This window comes from Saimiri boliviensis, chromosome 12 (assembly GCF_048565385.1).
Source record: "Saimiri boliviensis isolate mSaiBol1 chromosome 12, mSaiBol1.pri, whole genome shotgun sequence".
Lineage (NCBI taxonomy): Eukaryota > Metazoa > Chordata > Mammalia > Primates > Cebidae > Saimiri > Saimiri boliviensis.
The window spans coordinates 51,929,526-51,944,011 of record NC_133460.1 but is presented as its reverse complement, the minus strand read 5'-3'; the positions used below and the strand labels follow the sequence as shown (position 1 = coordinate 51,944,011).

Here is a 14,486-nt window from a genome sequence, read left to right as displayed (position 1 = left end):
GCACTATGGGAGGCCAAGACAGGTGGATCACCTGAGGTCAGGAGTTCAAGACCAGCCTGGTCATGAATCCGTGGTGAAACCCCGTCTCTACTTAAAAAAAAAAAAAAAAAAAAATTAGCTGGGCATGGTGGCACACACCTGTAGTCCCAGCTACTTGGGAGGCTGAGCCAGGAGAATCACTTGAACCTGGGAGGTGAGCAGTGAGCTAAGATCATGTCATTGCACTACAGCCTGGGCAACAGAGCAAGACTCTGCCTCAAAAAAAAAAAAAAAGAAAGAAAGAAAAGAAAAAAAAAAGAAGGTAGCAAAGCTACAAAAGTGCCCTTTAACTAGGGTGACCATATGTCCCAATTTGCCTGGGACAGTCCAGCTTAACACCTACTGCTGTAACATATTTATTGTCAGCACTCTCACTCAAAAGGCATTGCAACTTAGAGATGACTTACATGGCCATCCTAAACTTCTTTAAGAACCTAACTTAAAAAAAAAAAAAGGAACCTAACTTTTAACCCTTTTCTATCACCAAGACATGGAAAGGAGTCCTTGAAAACAGAAGTCCCTATACTAGGCCAGAAAAGGCAGAAAAATTTAATTTGATCAACCTAATGTGTTGTATTTATTTTGTAATTACAAGCTAATAAAATTCTATTCTTTGTATTACATAACTGCATATAAACAGCTTCACACTTGAGTAAATACCTTATACCTTAGAAGAGAAGCTCCTATTAGGTCAGAGAAAATTAATCACTCATTTAAAATCTCTACCCATATCTCTATTCTCAAGTTGGTTTTTGTTTTTAGAGACAAGGTTTCACTCTGTCACCCAGGATGGAGTGCTGTGGTGTCATTATGGCTCACTGTAGCCTTGACCTCCTGGGCTCAAGCAATCTTCCCATCTCAGTCTCCCAAGTAGCTGGGACCACAGCATGTGCCACCACGGGGCAAATTTTTTTTTTCCCAATTATTGGGAAAGACGGTATTTCACCATGTTGCCATTGTCCAGGCTGGTCTTGAACTCGTGGGTGCAAGCAATCCTCCCACCTCGGAGTTGGCAGTGATCAGAGTCCAAATGAGTTTTTTTTGTTTTTTGTTTTTTTCTAAACCCTTGGCCTCCCAAAATGTTCGGATTATAGGTGTAAGCCATCACAATCCAACATTCTCAAGTTTTACAGCTATTTGATAGTGTGGAATAGTAAGTGCTTTACATTCCAGTTTAGGATTCTGTGTGGCAAATTCTAAGAAAGATAAACGACGCTGACATTTTAATCCCCAGATGGAAAGTTTACCTCTGTTTCCTTACAGTAATACCATTGTCAAGGAAAGAACAGGTTTCAAATTATAATTTTCTTGAGCCTGTAACAAACATGGACCAGACGTCCTTCCTTTAGAGATTATCTTTTTTTATTTTATTTTATTTTATTTTATTTTATTTTATTTTATTTTGAGACGGAGTTTCGCTCTTGTTACCCAGGCTGGAGTGCAATGGCGCGATCTCGGCTCACCGCAAACCTCCGCCTCCTGGGCTCAGGCAATTCTCCTGCCTCAGCCTCCTAAGTAGCTGGGATTACAGGCACGCGCCACCATGCCCAGCTAGTTTTTTGTATTTTTAGTAGAGACGGGGTTTCACCACGTTGACCAGGATGGTCTCGATCTCTCGACCTCGTGATCCACCCGCCTCGGCCTCCCAAAGTGCTGGGATTACAGGCTTGAGCCACCGCGCCCGGCCCTTTTTTTATTTTTTTAAGATGTAGTTTCGCTCTGTCACCCAGGCTGGAGTGCAGTGGCGCGATCTCAGCTTATTGCAACCTCTGCCTCCTGGGTTCAAGTGATTCTCCTGCCTCAGCCTCCCAAGTAGCTGGGATTACAGGCATGCGCCACCACACCCAGCTAATTTTGGTATTTTTAGGAGAGACGGAGTTTCACCACGTTGGCCAGGATGGTCTCAAACACCTGACCTCAGGTGATCCACCTGCCTCGGCCTCCCAAAGTGCCTGGATTATAGGAGTTTATCTTTTTTTTTAAACAATGAAGTATTTCTTCAGAGACTGCATTACCCAGACTCCTTATATCTCCTTTTTAAAATTTATTATCATTTTTATTATTTGTAGAGATAGGGTCTCACTATGTTGCCCAGGCTGCTCTCAAACTCCTTGGTCCAAGCGACCCTCCCTGCTAGGCTTCTCAAAGCACCAGGATTACAAACATGAGCCACCTTGCCCAGCCATTATTATCTCCTTGACATTTGGTTTGGATAGTTCACTAGACAGAAATAAGTTATTAGTTATCACTCCTCGTTAATGGATCTGATGGGGAAAGATAACAAAATGCAGATCACTGTTCAATATGACAGTCACATTCTTTATTAAGCACTTGAAATGTGTCTAATCTAATGATAATTAAGATGGTTGTGGTAAGACTCCTGAAAATTAAGTATGAAAAAAAGAATGTAACTCATTAATAATTTTTATATTGAATGCACAGTGAAATATTTTTATATTATGTTAAACAAAATGCATTATTCAAATTAATTTTACTTGTTTCTTTTCACTTTCTAAAATATGGCTACTAAAAAGTTTTAAATTACGTATTTGGCCATATTATATTTCCATGGTTTGGTTTGGTTTGGTTTTTTTCCAAGACAGGGTCTGGTTTTGTCAAGTCATTGGCATGATCACAGCTCACTGCAGCTGCGACCTCCTAGGCTCAAGTGATCCTCCCACTCTGCCTCCAGAAGAGCTGGGACCACAGGCATGCGTCACCACGTCTACCTTTTTTATTTTTTTCCTTTCTTTTTTTGGTAGAGACGAGGTCTCCCTGTGTTACCTTGACTGGTCTTGAACTCCTGAGCTCAAGCAATCCTCCTGCCTCAGCTTCCCAAAATGTTAGGATTACAGGCATAAGCCACTATGCCTGACCTACTTCTATGTTTTGATGTGTTTGCAAAATAATTTTAGTATTACCAATAGTAGGCAATACAATGACTGTGGCAAAGTGCAAAAGCAACAAAATTATCTGTAACAAGAATGGTCCTTATTACTTCATGGTAACAAGTACTATACATTCCTCAACAGATTTTTTTTAAAAGAACAACAAAAACTCAAGAAAGTTTTAAAAATGCACTACTCCTTACTTTTCTGGTTCAGAGTGTATTCTTAATCCTCTAAAAATTTATTAAGTATAACATTCACAGCCGGGAGCGGTGGCTTACACCTATAATCCCATCACTTTGGGAGGCCAAGACACGTGGATCACGAGGTCAAAAAATCGAAACAATCCTGGTCAACATGGTGAAAGCCCATCTCACCTAAAAAGACAAAAATTAGCTGGGCATTGTGGCACACACCTGTAGTCCCAGCTACTCGAGAGGCTGAGGCAGGAGAACTGCTTGAACCCGGGAGACAGAGGTTACGGTGAGCCAAGATCGCGCCATTGCACTCCAGCCTGGGTAACAAGAGTGAAACTCCATCTTAAAAAAAAAAAAAATTTCATAATAGACATTGTGTGATCCCTGAAATATCTGAAAACAACCCAACAGTGGATTTTGGAAGACCATTATACCAGCTTGGGAAACCCATGGCAACAGAGGAGTGCAATGAGGACTGAGGAAACAAAAGATGAACACTAAACATGGACTAAAAGCAGCAAGTAGAAGCAACCAGAGTTAAAACCAAAACAAGCACCTTTGTCCTGCATCTAGTCCCTAAACTTTTCCTTATATTTTTAGTTTATATTTTTAGCTGGTTTTGGTCACATTTCCAGGGTTAGGTTGAGAAGGCTTAAACAGTTTCACTGTTAGGTTCGGAATTACTTTCATATTTCCAAATTTCAAACAGACTAAATTCATGCTTAGCAACCTACCATTAAGTGTTTACCAAACTTCTAGATAGAAATCATAAATCAGTCACCTCCTCAATTCCCTACATAATAACTACATGTCTTGATATCTCAGAGTTGGCAGGGATTAGAAGTCCAACTAAGTTGTTTTTTTTTTTTTTTTTTCTAAACCCTGGCATACCTTCCATGGAAGCAATTATAACAAATTTGGCATTAAGTATACATTTCAGACGGCTGCTAAACATTACAATTATGCAATTAGCACAGAATACCCAAACACATAGGGACTACTGTAATTTCTGTTCAGAGACAATTTGAGACATTTCAAACACTGAAGTCTTATTACATACCCTAGAACCAAAAGAATGCCTGAAAATAACAGACTCCGGCTTGCTGCTTAGGACACTGTTCTAACAGATACAATTCAAACATTCTACCTAATCAGAGTACGTAAGTCAGATTTATCCAACTGAAAAGGGAGGTAGTATTTACATAGAGACGGATAACATTTATGCCTTTTTGATACTTACAGTTGAAATGTCAGTACAAAAAAATTTAGTTTTGTTTTTTACAACCAGAAAAAAAACTTCTGATTCTCCAGATATGTGATGTGACTTGGAGCTTCTGCTCAAATATTTTTTTCATTTTAAGCCAGACCATGACTCAAATATTTTATAGAGGCCTTTTCTTTTTGGTTTTTGAAATATTACTGCAAAGCCAGTGTGGCTGGTATCACACAGTCTTATATTTGAATACTATAACTATAGTTTTCCACTAGGTTCCACACTACACTGTGCACACAAAAGATGCTCAACCAAATATTTGTTCAGTGAATAAATGAGAAGAGGAGAAATATGTCCATTACCACTGAACTGCAAAGAAAAATCGGATGCAAGGAAACAAAATACAGGCAGGAGCAGCTGGGATACTCTTCCACCTAGAAACATTAAAAATAGCCACTCAGTACGGGATGATGAAGGAGTTCTGGAGGTGGACGGGGTAACGGTTCACAACTACATGAAGGTATTTAATGTTAATAAACTATCCACTTAAAAATGATTAAGATGGTAAATTTTATGTTACACATACTTTACCACAATAAAAAAAAAAATTTAATAGTTAGCCAAGTGTGACATTTGACTATACTTTCATGGGAAGACACTGAGGCTATGATGAGGAAGTCTGGTCATGTAATGATACATGGTATACTACCACATATGGTAATATACCATTTTATGGTAATGACATATGGAAATATACCATATTACAATATATGGTAAGGAAAAAAAAAAACTTGCAAATAAGCAAAAAGGCTCTCAGTGAAAACACTGTACTATGAGAAAATTCTACATGTTTGCCATATCCCTGTGATGAAAGTAGCATGTTATAGTAGCTATTTATGTATAAAATACCAAATAGTGGCTGGGCACGGTGACTCATGCCTGTAATTTCAGCACTTTGGGAGGCCAAGGTGGGTGGATCACCTGAAGTCAGGAATTCGAGACCAGCTTGGCTAACATGGTGAAACCTGTTTCTACTAAAAATACAAAAAACTAGCCCAGCGTGGTGGTGCACGCCTGTAATCCCAGCTATTCAGAAGGCTGAGGCAGGAGAATCGCTTGAACCCAGGAGGCAAAGACTACAGTGAGCCAAGATTGCACCATTGTACTCCAGTTTGGGTAACAAGAGCAAAACTCCATCTCAAAAAAAAAAAAAAAAAAAAAAAAAAAAAAATTACTGAATAGTATTCCACTGGAAGAAACACTAACTTAAAGTAAATATAAAATCTGAACCTTTAGAAATACACCTGCTTGCTTTAAGAAAACTGAAGTAAATTATTTTGATCTAAGTTGTCTGTAAGCCTTGACAGTTTACAAATAGGTTTTTTAACGCATGTAGAAGACAAACCCAAAAACAATTTTATAATATTAATATGAAACGCTTATCTGTGGGCCTTATTATACAAACCCAAAAGAAAAGCTGAGAGGTGGATCACGTTAAGGGGAAAAAACAAAAACAAACAAACAAAAAAACCTCTATCTTATACTAAACACCTAAAGATTTAAAAAACAAAAAATTAAATCTCAACTGGTGACATGGGGATTATCTGCTGACCCCAGAGGTCTAATCATTCCTTGAATGATCTCCAACTCAGAAACAGGTCAGGCAGTAAGAAGTCTGCATGGTAGCTCAAAGAGAGCTGACAGAACCAGATGTTTTTAAGAAAGGAGAGCAGACCTACCCTTCTGAATAACTACCGGCTGTGTTGCTTTATGTTCCATCCTAAAGCTGTGATCAGTCAGCCAAAAATTCCAACATTTTCTCCTCCCAAACTCCTGAATTTAAGGAACTAGTTAACAAAGTTAGTCTACCCTTGCTGTTTTGTGTTCTGCTCCAAAACTGTGGCCAGTGAGCTAAAAATTCTAGCACTTTTTCCTCCTCACCAAACTCTTCTGCATTTAAGGAGCTAGTTGGCAAAATGAAGTCAATCTATGTCAAGCCTGCACTCAGTCTGTCACTACATAGGAACAGCACATTACTGCTATTTCTCCAAAATATTACCCATCCAAAAATCTTAATTAAAAAAAAAGAAAAAAACCTTATCTGGATTATCTGAAAAATGAAGCCAAAAGATCAACTATATAGTTACACAGTTATTCCATAATACAAAGAAAGAATTTATAAACTATATAGAAAATACCTTCTATATTAAGAGTGGGTTAAAAGGAAGACACGTGTATATTTTATATATTTATGTATCTATTAAGAGTGGGTTAAAAGACACATGTATATTTTATATATTTATGTTATATAAACATATATTTATGTTTTATACACACACACACACACACACACACACACACACACACATAAATATATAAAATATACATGCGTTGACCCCAGAGGGGTCAACGCATGTATATATAAAACATATAGAGTTATACATACATAAATATATATATACACATACATACATATATACATAAAAACTATTAAGGAAGACACATGAGAATGATAAGCTACAGCATAATCTACAAAACACAAATGGCTGGATTTCTGGAAAGACAAGCAGAGTTTAATTTTACTATAGAACAGTACCCTCCTCAGTTTTTCATGTAGAAATACACTACACAGAACTAAGGTTATTTTCAAGTCTAATTAGTTGGTCTCAAATTCCATTATACATATATAAATCTTTCATGATTTCCTCATAGCAACTCTTCCAATGAAAGCATCTACCCCTCTAGGTGACAATGCAAAATAAATCTATATTTGTCAAAGTTTCTTTCATTTGCCCCTAAGTTAGTAACACACTAATCTTCATAAGCTTCTAGAAGTAGAAACATGACTTGCATAGTGCCTTAAATGTACACATACAGAAAAAATATGCTTCTAATAATTAGAACAGTGCACAATATACAGTAGGTACTCAGTAAATATCTGATGAATAAATAAAGGATTAATCCTAGTGAATATCACTATCTCCTCCTCATAAGGACACCTATATTAAAGGCACTCCAAAAACTCCCCCCCCGCCCCTGCTTTTTTTCTTTTTTTTGGAGATGGAGTCTTGCTCTGTCACCCAGGCTGGGGTGAAGTGGTGCAGTATCAATTCACTACAGCCTCTGCCTCCCGAGCAGCCAGGGTTACAGGGGCCCGCCACCATATCTGGCTAATTTTTTTGTATTTTTACTAGAGATGGGGTTTCACCATGTTGGCCAGGCTGGTCTTGAACTCCTGACCTCAGGTAACCCACCTGCCTTGGCCTCACAAAGTGCTGGGATTACAGGCATAAGTTACCATGCCTGGCCCAAAAACCCTCACCTTTCTCTAGATGGATGACAGGGCAATGCCATAAATACAACATGATGATCAAGCCTCTCCCTCTCTCTTTTGCATACTCTCACCGCATTGTCACACACAGTCTCATATACTCATGGACACTCTCTCACACGTCCATTCGATACCAAAACCAAATACACAGTACTTGTTACCCGCCTTGCCCTGACTTCCTACCTTGAATAAAACCCCTAGCAGCGTTTATAAAATTATACCTCCTAGGAATCACCTCAGGAGGTACCCAAACAGCAAGGTGCCATTCTAATTATATTTTCAGGAGAAAGACTTTTCCTAATTTGGGTTCTCTGCTGTTTTCTGTCTCCTCTAATGGGTATAGTCAAGCCCTGCAATTTATCTATAGTCCAGGCCCTGCCCATGGGCCACATACTCTTAAAATTAATGGCTCTTCATTATTAGGCACACTTATATGTGTGAAAGTTTCAGGGCAAGACATGTTTGACTTATCTTCCACTATGTCCTAATTAAATCCTACTAGATACGATTTTCACATAATCACTCTCTCCAATAAATAGGCAAGCATCCAAAGAACACATGAAAACCATGGCTATAAGAATCATATTCATTTCTGAGCATTATTTACTGAAGTCCAAAAACAATAGCTGAATGATATATAAAAATGCTGAGAACCTCTGGCGGGAAATGATAACACAACAGAGTATAAATAAAATAGAATTGCAAGTCTGAAAAAACCCTATGATGGCAAAGATGGACAGCGAGCAGTCCTGTATTTCTTCACAATGGGGATATACTCTGAGAAATGCATTCTTGGGCAACTTCATCATTATGCAGACATCACAGTGTACTTACACAAACCGAGATGGTACAACCTACTACACATCTAGGATATATGGTATGTCCTATTGTTCTGAGGTTATACACCTGTACAACATGTTGCTGTACCAAATACTATAGGCAACTGTAAGACAATGGTATTTGCATATCTAAACATAGAAAAAGCACAGTAAAAATACGATATTATAATCTTATAGGGCCATCTATATATGCAGGTTATGGCTAACTGTAATGTCATGCACAGAAAAGGATAAGAAGACTAATCAGACAGAAGTTTTAGATACTCATAACCTACAAGCCATCATCAACTTGGAAGCATAATACAGGAAATATCAACGCTAGTGACAACTGACCACAGGGAACATGGACACTCTTCTCACCATTCAGATGCCTCTCACTTTACCTGGCATGGAAATATCTTCTACTGTCAAAAGAAGACTGTCTCTCTATGTTTATCCTTCTCAGTAAATGTCAACAAATTAGAGGGACATATTTTTGACATAATTCGCTTATGCTTATTGAAATCTGTATTTAGTTACGGTCAAAAAAATGCTTCTCATGTACAGTAGCTCACGCCTTTAATCCCAGCACTTTGGGAGGCCAAAGAGGGGAGATCACCTGAGGTCAGGAGTTTAAGACCAGCCTGGCCAACATGGTGAAACCTTGTCTTTACTAAAAATACAAAAAATTAGCTGGGCGTGGTGGTTGGCACCTGTAATCCCGGCTACTTGGGAGGCTGAGGCAGGAGAATCACCTGAACCCAGGAGGCAAAGATTGCAGTAAGCCAAGATTGCGCCACTGTACTCACTTCAGCCTAGGGAATACAGTGAAACTCCATCTCAAAAAAAAGAAAAGAAAATGCTACTCTCTCAAGAACTCAATTATAAACTCATCAACTATTGTATCTGAGGGGAAAAAGACTGTTAATTGTGTTTACAATTAAACAGATGAATAAGTAAATGCATTACTAAGTAGATATAAATATATTGTTAATGATTATTAAAATACAATGGAAAAGCCTATATTACGTTAAACACAGCTGGAATCTTTTTATGTATCCAAGAAGTCTTTGCCTATGAGATTTAGAAACTTTTTCTCTCAGAACCATGCTCTCATTTCCCCTCTGTCACAACTGTATTAAATGGATCTTTCCTGAGAGCTCAATAAGACACAGCCACACCTAACAGCAGCACACTGGCTGCCCGAACAACGGAACAAATGACTCATAGCACCTGCTCCTTCAAACTCAACCCTTGTACTACATTAGCTTTTATGACCTCACTGGAATCAAAATCAGAAATCGGGAAAACAACATCCAAAATATAAATAGGAATAAAACCAGAAGTCAGAAAGAAATATAGAAATAAAAATCACAATTCTGAAGCTTCATTGTTCAAGACATCCCAAAAAAACTGATAAGAAGTTTGATATTTGAAAATGATCTCTAACAATATATTCTAGTCATTTATTAACAAATTATAGTGCTTCCTGTCTTGAGATAATGCGAAAGTCACATTCACACTAGAAGTGAGATCATGAGGATGGCACTCTTTTTCCAGCTAGCCACAGAACAGTAAGAAAGAGAGCTATTAACCAACACACAGTAAGGAGAAAAGATAATGACTGATGGGATCATAAGGGAAGAAGAAAATAAAAATTGTAATTCTGGGCCAGGTGCAGTGGCTCATGCTTGTAATCCCAATACTTTGGGAGGCCAAGGCAGGCAGATCACTTGAGGTCAGGAGTTCAAGACCAGCCTGGTAAACATGGTAAAACCCTGTCTCTACTACAAATACAAAAATTAGCTGGGCCTGGTGGCGCATGCCTGCAATCCCAGCTACTTAGGAGGCTGAGGCAGGAGAATTGCCTGAACCCAGGAGGTTGCAGTTCAGGTTGCAGTGAGCCAAGATCATGCCACTGAAGGCCAGCCTGGTCTAAGAAAAAAAAATCTTAATGTTCTTAATTGGCTAACTTCATATACCAAGCCAATTTTAGAGGAAAGAGGCTGAATAATCACAAACTCCTAAAGCCATTCATTCCCCTGGAAAAAGTCAGTCTTTGGGAACATAAGTTGGCTTTCTTTAAAATGGAAAATGTTTCTCTGTTTCATAAACAAAAAAGTCCTGAAGGACTACTCCAAGGAAGGCCATTAAAATGCTAAATTCACCTAGAACTAAAATTAAGACTTTTAAGCTGAAATTCAAAGGAAAAAAGCACATACATAGTCTGACTTTTATCGCTCTTCCAATTTCCAATGCAGGATTTTTTAAACCCTATTTGATGCAATACAATTTAACGAGATTCAAGTTGTGCTAAACATAATTCTAAATGTTATTTTTAAAGTGCATAGAAAGGAATGGTCTACCACAAATCTGAACATGAACTTCACAGTAAGCTAAACTGGTCATTCCAGCCTTTTCTTTTTTGAAGATTAGTCACTAGTAGTCAAAAAAAATTTTAAGGTACATTACACCTAGACTCTCCCAATTCATAGTTTCTACTTTAGTAATTTAATTATAATTTACTATACATCTACAATGCAGAAGGCCAGGCACAGTGGCTCACACCTGTAATCCCAGTACTTTGGGGGGCCGAAACAGGGAGATTAGCTGAGGTCAGGAGTTCGAGAACAGCCTGACCAACATGGAGAAACCCCATCTCTTATTAAAATTACAAAAAATTAGCCAGGCATGGTGGCGCATGCCTGTAATACTAGGTACTCGGGAGGCTAAGGCAGGAGAATGGCTTGAACCCAAGAGGTAGAGGTTGTGGTGAGCCAAGATCGAGCCATTGCACTCCAGCCTGGGCAACAAGAGTGAAACTCCATCTCAAGAAAAAAAAGAAAAAAATGTGGCATGACATTTAAACCATAATGTTTACAGTGTTTAAGTACACATAGTTATGTGTCTTCAAATACACACCCAAATATATTTTTGTCTCTAGCTGAATACAATGATGAGAAGAGTGTCCTAATAATAGTATAAACAAAACAGCTGAAGACTTTAAAAAAAAAAAAAAAAAAAATGAGCATTTTGACCAGCAGAAAAAGAACAGGAGGAAATCCCACACAAAAAGATGTAAACAAAGTCCGAGAATCATAAGACATCTCAGGAATCCAGCACAGCAAAAGGCTACCTTGTAAAAAGGAAAGGAAAAAAAAAAAAAAAAACTGGAAGGCTAGGCTGAGTTCAACCATCAAGGGCTTTCAATACCAAAGTTCACAGATTTTAAGCTTCATTCTCCAGGCAACAGGCAACAGAGGATTTTAAGTAGAGGAATGACCATTAAAAACTGAGTGCCAAATATAGCATTTCCACAGATAAGAAACTGTAAGTTTTACATAACATTTCCTTTTGCTCTGTTATTTATAACTCTTAACCATTTAAAAAAAAAAAAAAAAAGGGAGGGGGCTGAGATGTCAGCATCATGGCTATCAGCACTCAACATTTCTTTTCTCAAGGCAATTAAAAATCCACATTTCCTTGCTTAGCATAAACTTTCTAGAAAGGCTCTTTGTCTTTCCGCCCCACTTCATCTAAAACAAATAGCACAAACCAGAGGAAAAAAGAGTCTTTTCTAACATTTGCTCAATCTAAAAGCTAAATCCAGCATGTAGGATATACTTACTTGCTATACATGATTGACTTTCTTCTTCACTCTAGGAGGCTATTTTTGATTTGTTGGACATATAACTAAGGAGGAAAGAGTGGGAGGAATTTCTCAGAGCCATCAGGATACTTATTCATATAACTTTACTCCTACTTCCCCTTCATCTTCCCCAAATAAATTCTTCTTGATTACTGTAATCATTAGTTTTGTAATATTAACAGAATTTGAAAGCTTTTTCCAGTGGTTTTTACTTATAACAGACTATAACTCTGTTTCCAGTTCCAGTCTAGGTTTTTTCATTCATTTGAAATATTTATCCATCTGCATTAACTTGCAAAAGCCTGTAAGTCCTAAAGACTACTAAAGCAGCAATTGTACCTAAAGATAACCCCAACAATTCCACTGTTCATCCCTGCTCCCATGCCAACTTAAAAGCCAAAGAATATGGAGCATCTATGAATATAATAAACAGCTTGTTGCCCTGGTGTCTACATAGCTCACTCTTGAACTTCAAGTCAAAGGTAGGAAACAGAAAAAGGGGAAACAGGCCAGGAGTGGTGGCTCATGCCTGAAATCCCAACACTTTGGGAGGCCAAGGCGGGAAGATCACTTGAGGCCAGGAGTTCAAGACCAGCCCGACCAACATGGTAAAACCCCATCTCTACTAAAAATACAAAAATTAGCTGGGCATAGTGGCATATAGTCCCAGCTAATTGGGAAGCTGAGGCACAAGAATCACTTGAACTTAGGAGGCAGAGTTTGCAATAAGCTGAGATAGCACCATTTCAATTCAGCCCAGGCAACAGAGTGAGACACCATCTCAAAAAAAAAAAAAGAGAGAGAGAAAGAAAAAGGGGAAATAATGCCAACTTTCCTTCTAAGAAATACATATAGGGCTGCTTTCCTTATCCACACCCTTTACATTTGAAATTATCAATCCATTACAAACATGCTCTTTAAAGTCTGGAGCCAAGACCTAGCAATGGGCATTTTACACAGAGGGTACAAAATAGTATTTTTTTTAAACAGGTATTTCCTAAATTAAGGTTCCCACTCATCTATATTACCACTTTTATTCCTATATTGCTAAAGTTTCTGCTATTAACATTAGTGACTTCGTTCTTCCTGACCTCCAAGACACTAACATATGCTAAAGACTCATGACTCGAGAGTTTGAAATACACAACTACTATGGTATCAACAATTACTATAGTATCAACTGAAGAATTTTTGAAGTTTAGAGAAAGCAACTTAAGAATCATATTCAAGAAAAATGTTTGTGGCCATTTAGAGTTTAAACCACAATTCATATGCCCCACACGCTTCACTACAGGGAACACTGTAGTGAATTATAAACAGTCTTGTAGAAACTTTTTTTAAACACTGAAAGCGACCAGCCTGTGAAACCTCTTTTAGCAAATGCTAACACATTTTTCCTAGTACTACCACCGCAAACAGCAAACAGCTTTATGTTGACAGCAAGCAACAATGTCCAAGATTGTCCACCATTTAGACTTCTAAATGCCTGCCCTAAAAAATCATCAAAAAGGCACTTATTGAGCTAAGGCAAAGAAGCATATTAATAAATCTCTTCACTGACAAAATGTTACAGATTTTTTAAGTACATGGGAGAACAACAGCATTTAAATAATCAAGAACCTAAGCAAACATTTACTAAGATAGTAATGGCGGCAGGAGGTGTGGCTCAGTTTTTGTTTACGATCTATTTACTAAAGCAGCTTAGCAACGTTTCTCCTAAACATCTCCAGGAGGCAACTGTTGGTCATAATCCTTCTTTCCTAATAAGCATAAAGGGCCAAGCCTTGGTCTCTGGGGGATACAACAGAACCACCTGGGGAAAAAAACAAAAGATGCCTGGGTTAGAAGGAATATTTTCCTAAGAATGCAACAATTTTTTCCACTCTCACTTCCTTTTAGGACTAAGCCTTTGGACAGGGGTACTAGGCAGTAGCAGTAAGGGCCTTATTATTTAGTTATCTGATAATCCAAACCCTGGGGCTGAAGGTAAATCTGAGGATGTAGAATGATCTGTCAAAGCCCAGCTAACACCCATTGTCACCAACCAGATCAACTACCCAAAAGAAAAAAGGCTCATTAACCAAATCAGTCTTCCAATGGCAAAAAAAAAAAAAAAAAAACCCATATATTCCACATTCATGTATACACAAATCTGTCAATACTGAGGGTTTCTAAACATTTGAATTGTTTATAGTAACTTAATAAGTTACTTTTGAAAAATTTTTAAAGTATTAATTTGTGTTGATTTGCAAGAGTATTTTATTTTTTTTGCACCAGTGTCACTAGCCAAGAAACAAGTACTTACAACTGTTATTAACAGAGTGGCCAGGCGTGGTGGCTCACACCTGTAA

The 14,486-nt window shown here is 38.0% G+C and overlaps 1 protein-coding gene across 8 annotated transcripts in view; it reads right to left on the bottom strand.

Moving 5' to 3' along the window:
- Window positions 1-14,486, bottom strand: part of MCU (mitochondrial calcium uniporter) — a 229,247-nt gene that overhangs the window by 172,236 nt on the left and 42,525 nt on the right. The window lies entirely within an intron of this gene.